At 43.5% G+C, this 14,499-nt stretch overlaps 1 protein-coding gene across 2 annotated transcripts in view; it reads left to right on the forward strand.

Annotated features, from left to right (window-relative positions):
• Positions 1–14,499, forward strand: part of cald1a (caldesmon 1a) — a 50,195-nt gene that overhangs the window by 5,542 nt on the left and 30,154 nt on the right. Inside the window, exon 2 of one of the 2 annotated variants that reach the window (XM_068586554.1) lies at positions 6,016–6,090. The exons of the other annotated variant lie outside the window; for it this stretch is intronic. The gene's annotated coding sequence lies outside the window, so the exon portion shown is untranslated. The remainder of the gene's footprint in view (positions 1–6,015; positions 6,091–14,499) is intronic. 2 annotated transcript variants of the gene reach the window in all.

The raw sequence follows: 14,499 nt of genomic DNA on the forward strand, positions 1-14,499 counted from the left end.
CACCATTGATTCTGCCACTTGGGGCAACAGAAATAACCTGCAAACACACGCCTTGTACACATTATCACCATTTTACTTGATAAGGCAAACATCTTCGCAAAAGAGCAACATTATTATTCATTTAGAGTTTTATTTCTGCTCATGTATTGCATGTCCAATATTCTCTCCCTCTCTGGCTCTGTGTTTGGTCTCCACCGACTCCAGTAAATGACAGGTTCCCATCAGCCGTTATGATCATTAACTGATCTCTAGCTTTGTCGGCCTGCTGTTTGGTGCTGGCCAAGTAGTGCTCAAAATATACACCACGATATTAATACAAAAAAAATATGAATTACAGCAGCTTTAAGCCATGCATTGACAATCCAAAGTGTGGGTGACCAATTTACTTTTGGCCGGGTGCTCGTTAAAGCGACCCGGCTCAACAATAAATAAAAGTCCGTGAATTCACAAGTGTCTCAAACCATTTTTGCGTTCCGGTGTCTGATATCAGACTCTACACATGTGTCTCGTACCAAAGGCCCGCTGTTTGAAATGGTCCGCGTCCATCTTTCCCACCTGAATAAGCTAGTCAGGCGGCAGCACAGTCTGAGGTCTGTGTCAGGGCTGCAGTCGGGAGCAGCGGTAATTGTTTAAGAGTGCATTTATAGAGTGTACTCTTTGTGCCTCCTAATCAGAAGCATACTCAGGCATTTACATATGAGCCTCCGAGGATTGCTCAGGAATGCATTACACGCAGGGCAAGAGGACGGGAGAGTCAGAAAGCCGGCTCTAGTGGGCCACTCCGCTGTTGCCATTTCTTTCCACTTCACATGTCACTGCCCTGTTGGGAGGGGGGTGCGATAAGTGTGTGTGTGTGTGGGGGGATGGGGCGGGGGGGGGGGGGGGGGGTTGAGGAGGGTTGAAAGTGATTAAGGCCGAAGATCAAAAGCGCAAAACGGCTGAGGCAAAGCCTTTCCTCCCTGAACACAAGTAATAAATGTAGGGCATGTGTATACATTTGTGTCTTTGAGGCATCGATACCAGCTATTTCTCACCAAAAAGTCGAAATCCAACGCTCTCATCTGTCTACTTATCGGAGACCTTTATAGATTAGATCTGTTTTTGTGGATTCTTTTCAGTATGCATTAGGTAATTTGTCAATTTTTCTCTCTGTACTGCAGCTCGGGTCCGGCAAGTGTGCAAGTTGGACAAAAATATGGCCTCAGAAAACTATTTTAATCAGACAGTCCTCCGCAGGGACAGAGGCTGGCATAGGAGGGCTTTTTACCTCATCAGAGCTCTGCCAGTGGTGATTGGGAGAAACACTCAGTCAGGTTTTTATTGAATAACCCCAGCTCTGTACTGGAGGGGTTTTACTGTAATAGAGCAGCTCCATGGCCGCCGAGGTGACAGCCAAATGGTACTTATTAAACTAAGGGCTGATTCATACTATATGCCCTACTGCAGTTGAACCTTGTTGGAGGCTTAATGTTTGGCTTTAATGCTGAAGTCTAGTCACATTTGTTATGACTGATATCGCACAGTCATGCGCACAATCATCCTCTGATCAGACAGCAGTTTTTGCAAATTCCCCGCGTGAAAAGAAACACACATAAACAATGATTTGATGTGGGGAAAAAATGTGTTCTTAAATCAGTTGAAGTTGTAATATCCACTTGAACTAAGCGTGTGTTTACATGAAAGCGCTCATGGAGATGCACGTTAGCACCTCAACAAGGATAATGGCTGTGGGTCCCATCGTCTGTGCTTATTTACCCAGTACACACAGCTCTCTGCACAAATTGAGCGTGACGTCTAATGGAGTGTGGGCGTGGATTAATTACCCCTGCATTTAGACTAATGGCTCCTTCTCTTCTGATTAATGATGACACATGTCACAGGAAGAAGGGCACAGCTAAAACATACCAACAGTTTTCTATTATAATGAGATGTCTGCCACTTGAATATTATTAGTTTAGGATTAAGGTGTATGGAAACACTTGCTTCTAATGTGACACGACAACCCATCCTTTGGTGCAAAGTCAATGACAGAAATTCTAAACCCATCTGTGACGGTACTGTTTTCTTTTACAGACCCGCAGACACTGTGAGTACCGGTGCTTAAGACCAAAGTTATCCTGTCCTAGTTGTCCTGTTAGCTGTTAGGAGCCGGCGACACAGTCCTGCTCGTCTAAATATCTGAACAGCCAACGTTAACAGAGGTGGCATTGAGATGCAATATGATGCGTTCAAGTTCTGTAGGTATCCTAGTTTAAGCAATGGACATTCAGCGACACGATTGTATTATGTATCGCTTGTAGGAGTCATTCGGTGATGTGTTATGATTTGTAAGTATTGGAAGTGGATGTGCCTTCGCTAACTGATACAGAATATTTTAGGCCAATACTGATATTTAAGTGAGAGAAAGAAAAAATCAGATTTATTGTCGGGCACATGTTGTTTTACATCAATGCGAAATAATTAATGTTGATAATTATCTTAACTATCTCAATTATTATTGTTTTTTTTCTTCTAAAACTTAGCTGAACATTTTGAGGCTACAGTATTAACCTCGTCCTGTTAGCAATACATATGCAATACATGAGATAATATGAATTCATAATAATATAATAGTTTAGGATAGTATCGACCCGGGCAATTTATTGGTCAAGCTGTACTTATGTAGGCTATTGGTGTATTAGCATGGGCTGTACTGTACACGAGCTAAAGGAGAGACAACGGTAGGTGTTTGGGATGATTTTGGAAGGATATGGTTGGAGCAAATGGTTTTAGGTAGCTTGTGGATGGTTCCCTGGATTAGATGTTGAAGAAGGTTCAAATGTGGTCCAGTGCATAAGAGGGATGGGGTGCCCAAGCTGGCTGGCCTCATTAAACCTGCCTTAATGAGAAACACAACACTCAGACGCCTCCCGAGAACAATGGCTTCTTGTTATCAAAGAGTCTGCGTCCCGTGGATGACGAAGTCTGGCTCGCGTCCCGGCAGATTTTTCATGAGACTCGGCGTGCCAGAGTCGAGCCCCTGAGCCCCGCAGTGCCACTCAATTCCGTGACAGCCACCTGGGAGACCACCTTGGAAAATGGTCTCCTATTAGTTCAGGTTAGACTTAATGACCAGTAATGGTACACCGGCCAAGCCAAACTGTGCAAAAGGGCTCCGGGCAGGCCGAAATGAAATACCAGTCACTCAAGCTCTGAACATAAACACAAGGTGGGTGGTGGGTGAGGGTGAATAGGTACGTCTGTAGGTGTGTGTGTGTGTGTGTGTGTGAGGCGGTTCAGCAGACATGCATCTATGTGTTTGAGCGCAGAGGTAATCCAGATGGAGGAGACAATGTTCTAGCGCGAGGAGATGAGTGAACCCCCCCCATGGACAGATTATAACCTGGGGCACGACGACTGTGGTTTTGGATGCATTCCCATTGAGCTCTGCTTTGTGAACCAAATCTCATTTGCAGTTTTGCCATCAGCTCAAAAAAAGCTTGAAGCAACTTCAGCGGAGCAACCAGAGAAGACTCCTAAGAGCACCGCTCAATTATTTACAATTTCATGGTTGTCTGAGATATGTGTTATTCTAATAAATTTAGGAATTACGAGGCTTAAGTACCCCACATATATTAACCTCTAAAGCTGAATTTTATCCTCAATTTAGTAGTAAATGCCACATCATGCTAATGGCGTTCAATGATTGCGTCTTGCATGGTCTAAAAAGTCTGTGGTCTGGAATTAGCACAAGCATTACAAGTAAGAAACTCCACCATTTAAAATGGTATGATATGAGTCAATAAACCGCGGAATAAAATTACTTTTAGCTCCCAGGGCGAATAAGCTGCAAAGCTCCCAGCCCTGCAAAAGGCAGACGGAGAAACATAGTGTAATCTTCAATGAAAGAGACAAAGACAGAGGAAGAGAGAGAGAGAGAGCTTTGTTATGTCTCATGAAGCTCTAGGGTTTCCTGGAATTTCTGGCAATGGATCCCAAAGTCACATAACCACAGAAAGAGAAGAAATAGAGAGAGACGGGTGTGGGGGGGGGAGGGGGAAGGGGGGTAACGCTCCTGAAGGACACAGTTCAAGACGCTCTGCTGACAATAGCTGCTCTGCCACTGTGCACTGTGAATGTGAAGATCTCTCGTGTTTGCGCCGGTGGTCGCTTTTGGCCTCGAGACTGACAGAAACAATGAACACAGTACAAACACACCTGCAGAGAGAATTACCGACTCGATACCTACAGATTAAAGACGCCGGCTCGGGCCTTTCACCTCGAAGGAGGGGGTCCGTCGACGTGTACCCATCCGAGCTGGCTGGCTGCCACACTAATAATAAAAGCCAGCACAGCCACGCACAGATCTGGTAAAGCTTGTGAGCGTTAGCCCAGTAGAGCCCTGAAAGAAAGGATCTGAGGTATGAGGAGAGTGGAATGTATTTTTTGGAAGGAGAGGTGAGCTCTCTGTCACTTAGGGAATGTGCATCCGCTGAGTCCAAAGCAATGCTAATGCTTTAATGCTGCAAAACTTGATACGGCAGGCCGCTTGGAAGATTGAAAGAAATGCCACATTTTCCACCGGGGTGGGATTTCTTTTGGGATTTCATTTTCATCTCATAGAATGTGCTCCACATTTCTAGTTCCTCGCATCATATCTGTCAACCAGTGTAGGTGGACTGGGATTAGGACTGGTTTACTCGACTGCATTTTGTGCTGACTCCCGCAGTCCTTTGTCAAGAGCTATGCTTCACCCTTTTCTATTACTGTACTCTAACTACAGTGTTTTCTCCCCTGTGCTCGGTAGACAGTCGATATGTGCCAGCTTACATTAAGAGAGCAGTATTACTGGAAAATTCATGAAATATTGAATTGGATCTCTTCGATAGACCTAAAAGTACTATTGAACTTTTTGATTTTAATGCCATGCAAAACCAATTCCTGCTGACTGCAGAGTGTGGTGGATTAATGCAAGTGTGTGGTGCAGAAAAACAAGATGCAAAGGTTTCACGCCATTCCTCAGATCAATAATTGTGGATAGTAACAAGCCAAAGAAACTGTAGCAATGCGCAAAAAAAAAGCAAGGGATGGTATCGACTGTGATCCGATGTGAGGAAGTTTACAAATTTGAATTACAGAAATCGCTTTGAAAGAGTTGTATCGGAAAGGAAATGCTTTGACCATGTTTGCAAGGCACTGGAGCTGAACGTGTGAATACGTTTGTCTGCAGAAGGGTTCACGTGACGGGGTGTTCGCAGTTCCCCTCAGCTCTACCAAGCGTTTTTACAGCATGCAAGTTCAGTGATTGGGTTCAGGCCCATTCCTCAGCTTTGTTTTTCGGTCCGAGCAGCTGGCTTAGTTTTGGTTACCTGCCCAGCACCAAACTGCAAAGAGACAGATAACATTTAGCAATTGTTTGAGAAACGGAGCTCAAAGAACAGCAAATATTGGAGTCGCATTTGCCAGGTTTTGCTCGACACATGACTCCGAACGAACGCGTGCGCTGCTAGATCGCTGCTGCACGTGTAAATAACTCGCAATTTAAGCATCCTTAAGGAAGGACACTTGCACAGAATGTCAATGTAACTGTTTGTTTAAGCTTAAGTTTGTTATTTTAAAGCCCAATAGTGAGATATGTTAGGTGTGCAATGTAACTTGAACCTGTTGGATGTGTCTTACTGTTAAAAAAAACACCCAAATGCCTTCCCTTGGTCAGTGTCATGTCAACTGGAGCACATGTATCAGCTGCTGAGTATACTGATCAGAGACATCACACACCTGGCGGAGGAGTCCAAGCTCATCCACTATTAAATGGCTTTGCCCCGCACCAACTCTCAGAGAGCATGTCAGGGCCACCTAGCGGGGGGGGGGGGGGGGGGAGGGGGGGAATAGAGGGGAGAGAGAGAGAGAGAGAGAGAGAGAGAGAAAGAGAGAGAGAAAAACATCTTTTGGCTGTCTCAGAGGCTCTCTATTGTCTTCCCTTTTTTTCTGCCTTGTGTCTATTTTACAAGTTTCTTGTCTGTGTGTTCCCTGAAGAAACCCTCCGATTTCCACCAGTGAGACTGAACTGAAAGCACTGTCAGGGGATTACTCCACCTCTCCACATCCACTGTGAGTAATAGACCAACTCCGGTCAGGTCATCTTGCTCGCCCCCGCCACCCCACCCACAACCCTACCCGCTCCTTAATCTCCTCCTATCTCTCTCCAGGAATGCAGCCCCTTATTTTGAAAAATACCTTGTCATGTAATACCCTTGAAAAGCTTCGCTGCACACTTCAAAAAAATTGGCATTCCACTGCTGTGATTTACTGACTTGTGTGTTAAAACAAGGCAAACGAGATAAAGATTTATGACATTTTGGAGAGATTTAAATAAATGTGTCTACCGCAAAAAGTGACTTCCTTTGTGTTTTCCTGGGATGCGTGTGCAAAAAAGGCAAACTTGTGCCAGGGTTTGCACTCTGTTGTCATGTTTTCAGCAGACACTCAGTATGTGGGGGCATTGCATCATGCTCCACAGCCCCACTCTAACCTCATGTATGTTTCCATGTAAGGTATGATTGGAAGACGCTCTTTCTTACTGTGGTCGTAGCCAGCCACATAAATCACTCCGCCGTTTATATTCCCTTTTTTCATCCCTCCGGTTTTCTCTCCCTCTTCCACCAAAGTGTAATTTCTCTCCGGCCACGGAGAGCCACACGCCCGACACGACAGAAACGTGGCTTTTATAGGAAAGCATGTCACAAATGTTCAGCAGATCCATTTTCTTTCCATGTTTTGCCTTCGAGAAACACATCAGGAACCTCTCAAGTTTTATGAGAAATACATTTTTATGTTCCACTTAATGTTTCCAGCATGTCATGTTATTGCCCGTATACCAGAGGCTGTGGGCTGCTGTGGATCATGCTAATCACATATACTTTAATATTTTAGTCATTGAGCTTTGGTGTATATCCCGAGTGACTTACACTTATTAAAAAAAAGTACAAGTTCGGGCTCTTGCCTGGGGGATCTTATAGGCAGACACGCTGGCTTTTTGTGGCGATTGAAACTGTGATCTTTCAGTTTCTGGTTACAAGAGCTGAACTTTTGCTCGCAGACCTGTAAGAAAGCACAGATTTGAAGCAAAGTAGAGGTCATGTCTGCCCCGTATGTATCCTTTTCCGTTCGACTCTGCTTTATTGCCATCAGCTGGATAAACTGTTCTCTCGCTGCAGCATCGGCAGTAGCAGTGCTTAGACTAAAGCCCGCCATATATCAGCTCTCTGGTTCCACTAGTCTCCCTGGTCAGCTCACTAGTAGCAGATTAATGTCTCGTTGAGGAGACACAGACTCCTTCTCTGGCCTCATATGCTGTGACAGACGGCAGGTGTCAAGACGGTCTGTCCTCAAGGAACGAGAGGAGGCTGCTTTTCCTTTTTATAAATGGGCACAGAGAGAAGGATGAGGAATGGACAAGTCACATGTTCTTCTGCACATCCAACTCTAAATCTAGGACCCTCTGTCTGTTGTCCCTTTGTTTATCTCAAGAGCCGTGCATCCGATTGTATTTCACACTTGGTGGGTGTATTGCTCGGGACCCAAGGGAGTGCTTGTCGAATTTGGTGCAATTTGGACCAGTTAAGATGGAGGCGGGGTTTCAGTTCATTGAGTTTACCATCACCTCCTTTGTCATTGGCCTCATACAGCGTCTGTCTGTCATTATTTATTTACAGTCCTATTTAATAGACTCAAGTCACAGGGCGCCCTACGGCACTGAGAGACTTCATGATGTTGTCCTTGTGTATTCATCATAACTCTGGTTTGTTATGACAGGAAGATTATTTGGAAAACTTGCATGCATTTAGTCATTAGTCCTGGTTTGTCTGATCGTATTAGAAGTGTGTTGTTTCTACAGTATTGACCCTTTGTTCATTGACATATGTTCAGCTGTCACATTTGGTCCTGAGTGAGGAAAAGATGAAGGTTTTTGACTGAAATGTACGTCCTTGTGGACATTACACACTCAACAGAATGTTGATATTGCATGTCAAGTGCAGGGGTGCATATTTATTGAAGTTATTTGATTCTGGCTATTTGCAGCAGAATAGCTGATGTATGTCTTTGACGAGATGCTTATGTAAGAGTGCTGCGGCGCTGAAAGCTAAAACCACCTGAAACCTGAGAATGCAGGAGAATAAATAGCCGGATTGGCTTGTTTATCACTGTGTTCATTGCCGGGCAGCAAAACAAAAGATGTTCATTTTAAAGAGGAATGTTGTTTTAAAAGGAGATATCTCAGTCATGATTTTTTCAATCAGCTTTTGTCCCATCAATCAACAGATTGTTTCTCTTTGGGGAGATTTACAGGCGATTAGCTTAGTTTAGCACAAAGACTAAGCAGGGAGAAAGAGTAGCAAAGCCATATGTTTTTTATGCTGTTTTTTGTGCAAACTAAGCAAAAAAAAAAAGTCTTGCCCTTGAACACAGACCAGGCAATCATAGCGTGCCATCGGCCAGCACTGATGAGGGTCCGACATCCGACCGCAGACTTTTATGGAACTGTGTCAGATTTCCTTCATTCATTTTGGATTTAAGGCTGAATGTGGTTGAACTATGTGTAATAGCAGCGATACTCGTTACCAGCAGAGGTTGGAGGGAGCTAACTAACATAAGCAGAGTACATAAGCACATCATTAACTAGTGTTAGCGCTTCTATGCTATGCTAGCAACTGAGATCCCTTAAGAAACGTGAATATACATATGTTACAAGTCCCTTTATTTGGCCTCTTTTATTTTTCATCCATCGCTGGCAGTTCAAACATCATAATAATTTGATAAGATTCTTGCGAAATGAAATACCCACATTGACTTTTTTTTCAATGGCAGGAGAATGTCAAAGCTGCTCACTATAAGGGAGGAGAGGAGGCGGGGAGTGGAGGGGGGGGGGGGGCAGATAAACAAACTCTCTAACTTAAGCTAGGACTGTGGCGTTTCAGACCGCTCTCTTTTTCACCGAGAGGAATGTTCCGTGGGCTCCGCTCAAAGTGCTCTGCTGAGACTCCGCCGTACGCAAAAGTGAAGAAAGCTTTTGTGTGTTTTACAGGAATAAAAATGAAATGTCAGCGCAGTGAAAGGATCGGCGCGCCGCTCTCTCATGACTCCTGAGTCGTGCAGGTGTTGCGTGTCTGTATATGTGTGTGTACCCAACAGTGTTCGCTGAGATGTCACGGCAGGTCCTGCATCACCATCAGTCATGCTGTTTTGAGAGGGAGCCAACTCTGTGGCCACTGTGTAGTGAGTGTGAGAGCTCTATCTCGCTGTGCACACAGCATGCAAGAGATCTCTCCCCCCCCCCCCTTTTTTTTTTCTTCTTTTTTTCCCAGTTTGGTTACGGGAAAAGGCAGCATTTTTTCTTTCCATATTTGGTCATGTGGAGCACGGCCAGGGAGCAGTAGCCTTTTGATGCCGTACAAACATCCCTATTTTGTGTGGGATTTGTACTTTTTGGAATGCTTTCTCTCCCAATTCTGTCTGTTTGTGGGTGTAGCATCTAAAAGTGCACTTCTAAAAGCGACACAAGCCTTTTAAAAGTCAAAGAATAGAGAGGAGTTGTGCTGGCTCTTGCTGCTGCTTCACAAAGAAGTTGTTTCACAGTATGATTTATGATTTGGGCAGCAAGACTCCAACTTTTAATGCAAATGTCCGTCTTAAAACCAACCTTTTAAAAAGTAAGACAATGTTTTATAACCCTTCTTTTTCTGCCAACCGCGACATCCACTCGTCTTGGACAGCTATTTAATTTGGTAAATTGGACCAGCAGCTGACAAATAAGAATTTATCTCATTTCAGGTTCACTTTTAAGAGCTTCAAGTAAGATTTTTGAAACCTGCTGAAGCTGGATTGAGATCTTCTCCCAAACGAGAATAAAGATCATGTGTTTGCAGTTTAAATGACGCATCTGTGTGCTAAAACCTTCTGTCGGGAAGCTGTGAGACTCGGATGATGGATATGGCATGGTGGGGTAATGTTTTTATTTCAATTTAAGTGTGACTTAGCTTCAGGCGTGAGGTTTAAAGACACATAAACATACTCTCAATCTGAAAGGGGAACGCCGGCTGGTGAGGCTCAGGTGTTTTCAGCCGACTCTCGAGAGAAGGGAAAGGTCATAATACCTTCAGATCTGATGCAGCCCAAATTGTGATGAGCTGCACGAAACTTTCATCCATGTGTGGGACCATGAGAGGAGAAAATATTAAAAGAACAGTGAGTCATAGTCTAAATATATACAACAGATGACAGTGTACTCAGAGTTTAGCGAGGTTATCTTGCTGACAGTGGAAAATCAAACACACAATTCAAGAATGCTACTTTGAGAGTTATTTGTTTAACTTAGGCAACACAAAAGTTTAGAGAGTATCAAACTACAGCGTCCGTTTCCAAAAGAGATTCGTCAGTTTGAAAGATAACTAAAGCAAATGGTATTTCAGAAAATGCTTCTTTGAGAAGGTGCTGACCCATATTCTTGCCTTAAAAAATAGGCAATGCAACATTCACAACATCAGATATCAAACATCTTATACTTGGGCAACAGGTCTTTATACGGCCCTGCACAATGTGCGTATCATTTTCTTTGGTTGTCGAGGGTTCAAGCTGACCTACACAGTACTTAAAAGGGTCATTACAGTTTTTAGGGTCTTGCGTTTTGAAGTTTCAGTCATCATTTTTATTGGCTGTGATAAGTAATTACAGAGATCTGGGAACATGGAGTCATCACTGCAACAATAGATCAGACTGGTTGTAAACATACCAAGAGTCACGCCAGATGATCTAAACCACTTTATTTGGAGGGAAACTGAAAGCATGGCCAAAATGTTGATAAAAATCTTCCATTACGCGTGCACAACGATGGCAAGTACGGTGGGTCAAAGTACAACCAGAATATGTTCTTTAAAGTGAGACCACGTACATGTGCATTGCAGTTGGGGGTGCAATCTTATTCCAATAACAAAAATGAAAAACATATCTATCAATTTGGTTTTGATTGTTGTTTATTTAGTCATGAATATAAATTAATTCCAGCCGTGTTCAGTGTAACCTGTTACCCCCCTGTAAGAGATAATGCATCCAAGGTATTCCATTGAGATTTTTTGGCTTTGTGTGTGTGTGTGTGTGAGAAAAGATAACCTCACTCGGTCTGTCTCGGTGTGTATGATTCACAGGACACAGAGAGGTGTTATGGAATGTGAACCATTGTCTGGGAATGCAGGAGTCTCCTTATTTTTCACCAAATGGAAACTTTACATCTTGAACTACAAAAAAAAAAAAAAATTCCCCTCGCTGGTTCGTCTTCTATCTGAAAAGCTAAAGTCAGCACGCAGGAGATGGGGGGAGGAGATTTGAGGGAGGCTCGTGTCTCATCGCCACATCTAAAGTCCCTCATGGAAACGTATCCCGAGGCATTCGGCAACGTCTGGCCCGTTTCTTGCCCCTCAAAACCATCAGGGCCGTTACTGCGCCGCATTTCACTTGCCACAGTGGCACTAGCTTCTCAGGTTCGCCTATGAACACCGTCTGCTCATGCTCGGAGAATTTTTTTCCTCATTCGAGCCGAAGCCACACTTTCAAAAAATTTGTCTTGGAGGAGATAGAGTGTGAGTGGAAAGCAGATGGTATTGAGATTGAGTCGAGGTCTGATGCAGTTGGCCTCTTCTTATGTTGCCTAAAATATATAGTCGCAGGCGAAGACTTCGGCTCTGACAACATAAGCTATTGTGGTTGATATTCACACTGTGGCAAGAAATGCAGACACAGACAAATGCAGAAAGAAGCTTGGCTGCACGGACATGGATAAACCAATTACTTAACTTAATTCATAGCCAACCCCGAGTCTTCTCATATCTCACATTGGAGCTGAACACAGAGTCCGCAGCTGTTGGCTAAGCTGCTGCATTGTGGTCCAGGAGGAGATAGTGAGACGGTGAGAAAAAGACTGAGCGTTAAAGAAACAGGCGACTGATAAGGTTTTCTTAGGTTGATGTTAATATAAGGGAGAGAGAAAACTACATTAACAACATATCGGCGTATTCTTTTTTTCTTCACATTAACATATAAAACACAAACAGTATTGTTAAGGATTCTTTATGTTTCAATATGTGCTGAGTGTGACATTTTAAAGTAACACCTAAATACTAGCAGCTAATATAACACCAAGTTAGATGAGTATTAATAGTATCAACAACAAAAAACAACATATGGAGCATTTGTGATACAAAATAAATAAATAAATAAATAAGCGTAGCTTCTAAAATTTGTGAATGTTTAATAAAAGCTGTTTTAAAATTACCGCCTACAAAAGTCTCGGCATTTCTGTCCTGCATTTCTGTGACATGCAAGAGCTGTCACTTTCTAACATCCCAAATAAGAGCAAACACATGGTTAAAAACAGAAACAGGGCCATGGCTGTCTTACTTAAGAGACGAGCCACCGTAAAGCGCTATCACGATGAGCTAATGTAAGTTCCTAAACAGCCTTCTCCAAGATTTTTGCACCAGTGGTGATTAAACATTTAATCATGTCCAAAGTTCAAACAGTCATTCAAAATGTCAGATAAACGGTGACAGACATATTACATACCGATACACGGTAATAGTCACGATTGCCAGCCCACCAATGTATCACTCAGAAGGCAAGCAGATTCTACATTGAAGCCGAGAGAAGGCCGATTGGAGAAAGAGAGACATTCTTGGCCTCGATGCACCAAAAACCTCCAGTGAATTTATGGACGCTCATCCACAGCCGCTCTGCATCCTGGGACGTGTTAATGCTGCCGAGGCCTGGACGTGTGAGACACACAGCGCGGGGAACCGCAACCACACGGCCAGCTTTCCAAACACGGCACTGGAGGCGGTGATGGATATCACACGTGTGCACACATGTACGGTTCCATAAACGCACACACACACACTGTGCCTGCAGTGGCTGCGTGTATTTTCAGTATCACACTTGTCATAATATACACAAAAATTCTCGCACGCATTTAAAGTGGATACAAAAAAAGACGCATGCAAGTTGTAGTGCCCCCGTTGCCCATTCAACCACGCACTACTCGGCTGCTCACTTGGGTGTTCGTTCTGACGCGTTTGAATAAAAGACAATCTCCATGTTTATTCTTACTACAACCAAAATAATAGCTTCATCGGCATAACGTAGTTGCCGGTATTCAAATCATAAAACAAACCATACCCAAATGTTCCTTTTCTTCAGCACTGTCCCATACCACGGTCACAAAATGTCCAATACCACGATCACATAAAACGGTCTCATCAAACGTTCCAGTCAAACGGTTAAAAACTATTTGCTTTCCCCAATGAGCAACACCTGACCCCAATTACTCTCCTAATTACATAGGACCGGCCACCGTAGCAGCCGGCCTTGCGCCCCCAGTGGTCCAACATAACCAAAACCTGCAAAATAGCCCTTACACAAGTGTTCTCATGAGCTTCCTTCTTGTACTTCTGCAGACTTTCCACACACACATTTACATAAATACACACAAAACTCATTTATAAATGTAAATCCTGTTTGTTAAATACTGTTTATCGCGATGCACACACCCTAACGCGCAGACTGAACATATTTTAACCGCCCTGTCAGTCTACTCTCAGGAGACTCCTTACCCCTGCAGAAAACGTTAGATTTACCCAACTCAAACTGTCCCCAGAGCCTTAGCCAAAACAGCTGTTAGTGTGCGCTACCTACAGGCATGCAGTGTCTCTCTCTCTTTATCTCTCTCCTCCTCCCTGGTTTACTGCAGACGCTTTATCTGTGTGATAAAACAAGCATAAAATGTTCATTCTTACTTTGCCAAAATACTTACCAGTATATCTTAGCTGAGACCGAACCAATAGACCTCTGCCTCTCTGGTTTAAGTGTAAGTCTGTTCATGTCCTGTCAAGTAAGCATCCAGAAATCATCCAATAAACGGCTTGCATGAATAGACAGTTTACAGTCGGTTGTCCAATAGCTGCATGCAAACGGAGGTGCGTGTCAGTGTTAACCGTTAAATTCCTACAGCGTCCATTAACTCTGAAAGTCTGTGATCTTTAATCATGTGCTCTAGTGCAAAACTATGTCATTCATCTTTTCTTTGGTGGGATAAACTGTAATAACAATATGTTGACCACAAGTGGTGCTGTGGTACAATACAGGACAGTACAGCAGGAAAACCAGAGAAGAAGAAAACTGCTAGCTCGACAAAGTGAATGCTAACAATGCAAAATACATAAATTGGCTTTGCAAACATTTTATGAGGTAGGAAATGCAAAAACCACTGAACATACTCCGGTTGAAGAGAGGCTGTCACAATAAAGGCCTCAAAGAACGAGGAGACAATTGTCTTCAACCTTTGAATAGAAGCCTTTAAATCGTATTATGGCTGACTAAATGTTGATGGATGTGTCAAAATACTTAAATCCTGCTGCTCTTTTCTCACAGTTTAGGGGCCTCATCATGGCATATCCTCAATGATATGCTATGATT

Source organism: Clinocottus analis, unplaced genomic scaffold (genome assembly GCF_023055335.1).
Source record: "Clinocottus analis isolate CAN_PGR_092001 unplaced genomic scaffold, fCliAna1.0.p SCAF_20, whole genome shotgun sequence".
NCBI classification, from domain to species: domain Eukaryota; kingdom Metazoa; phylum Chordata; class Actinopteri; order Perciformes; family Cottidae; genus Clinocottus; species Clinocottus analis.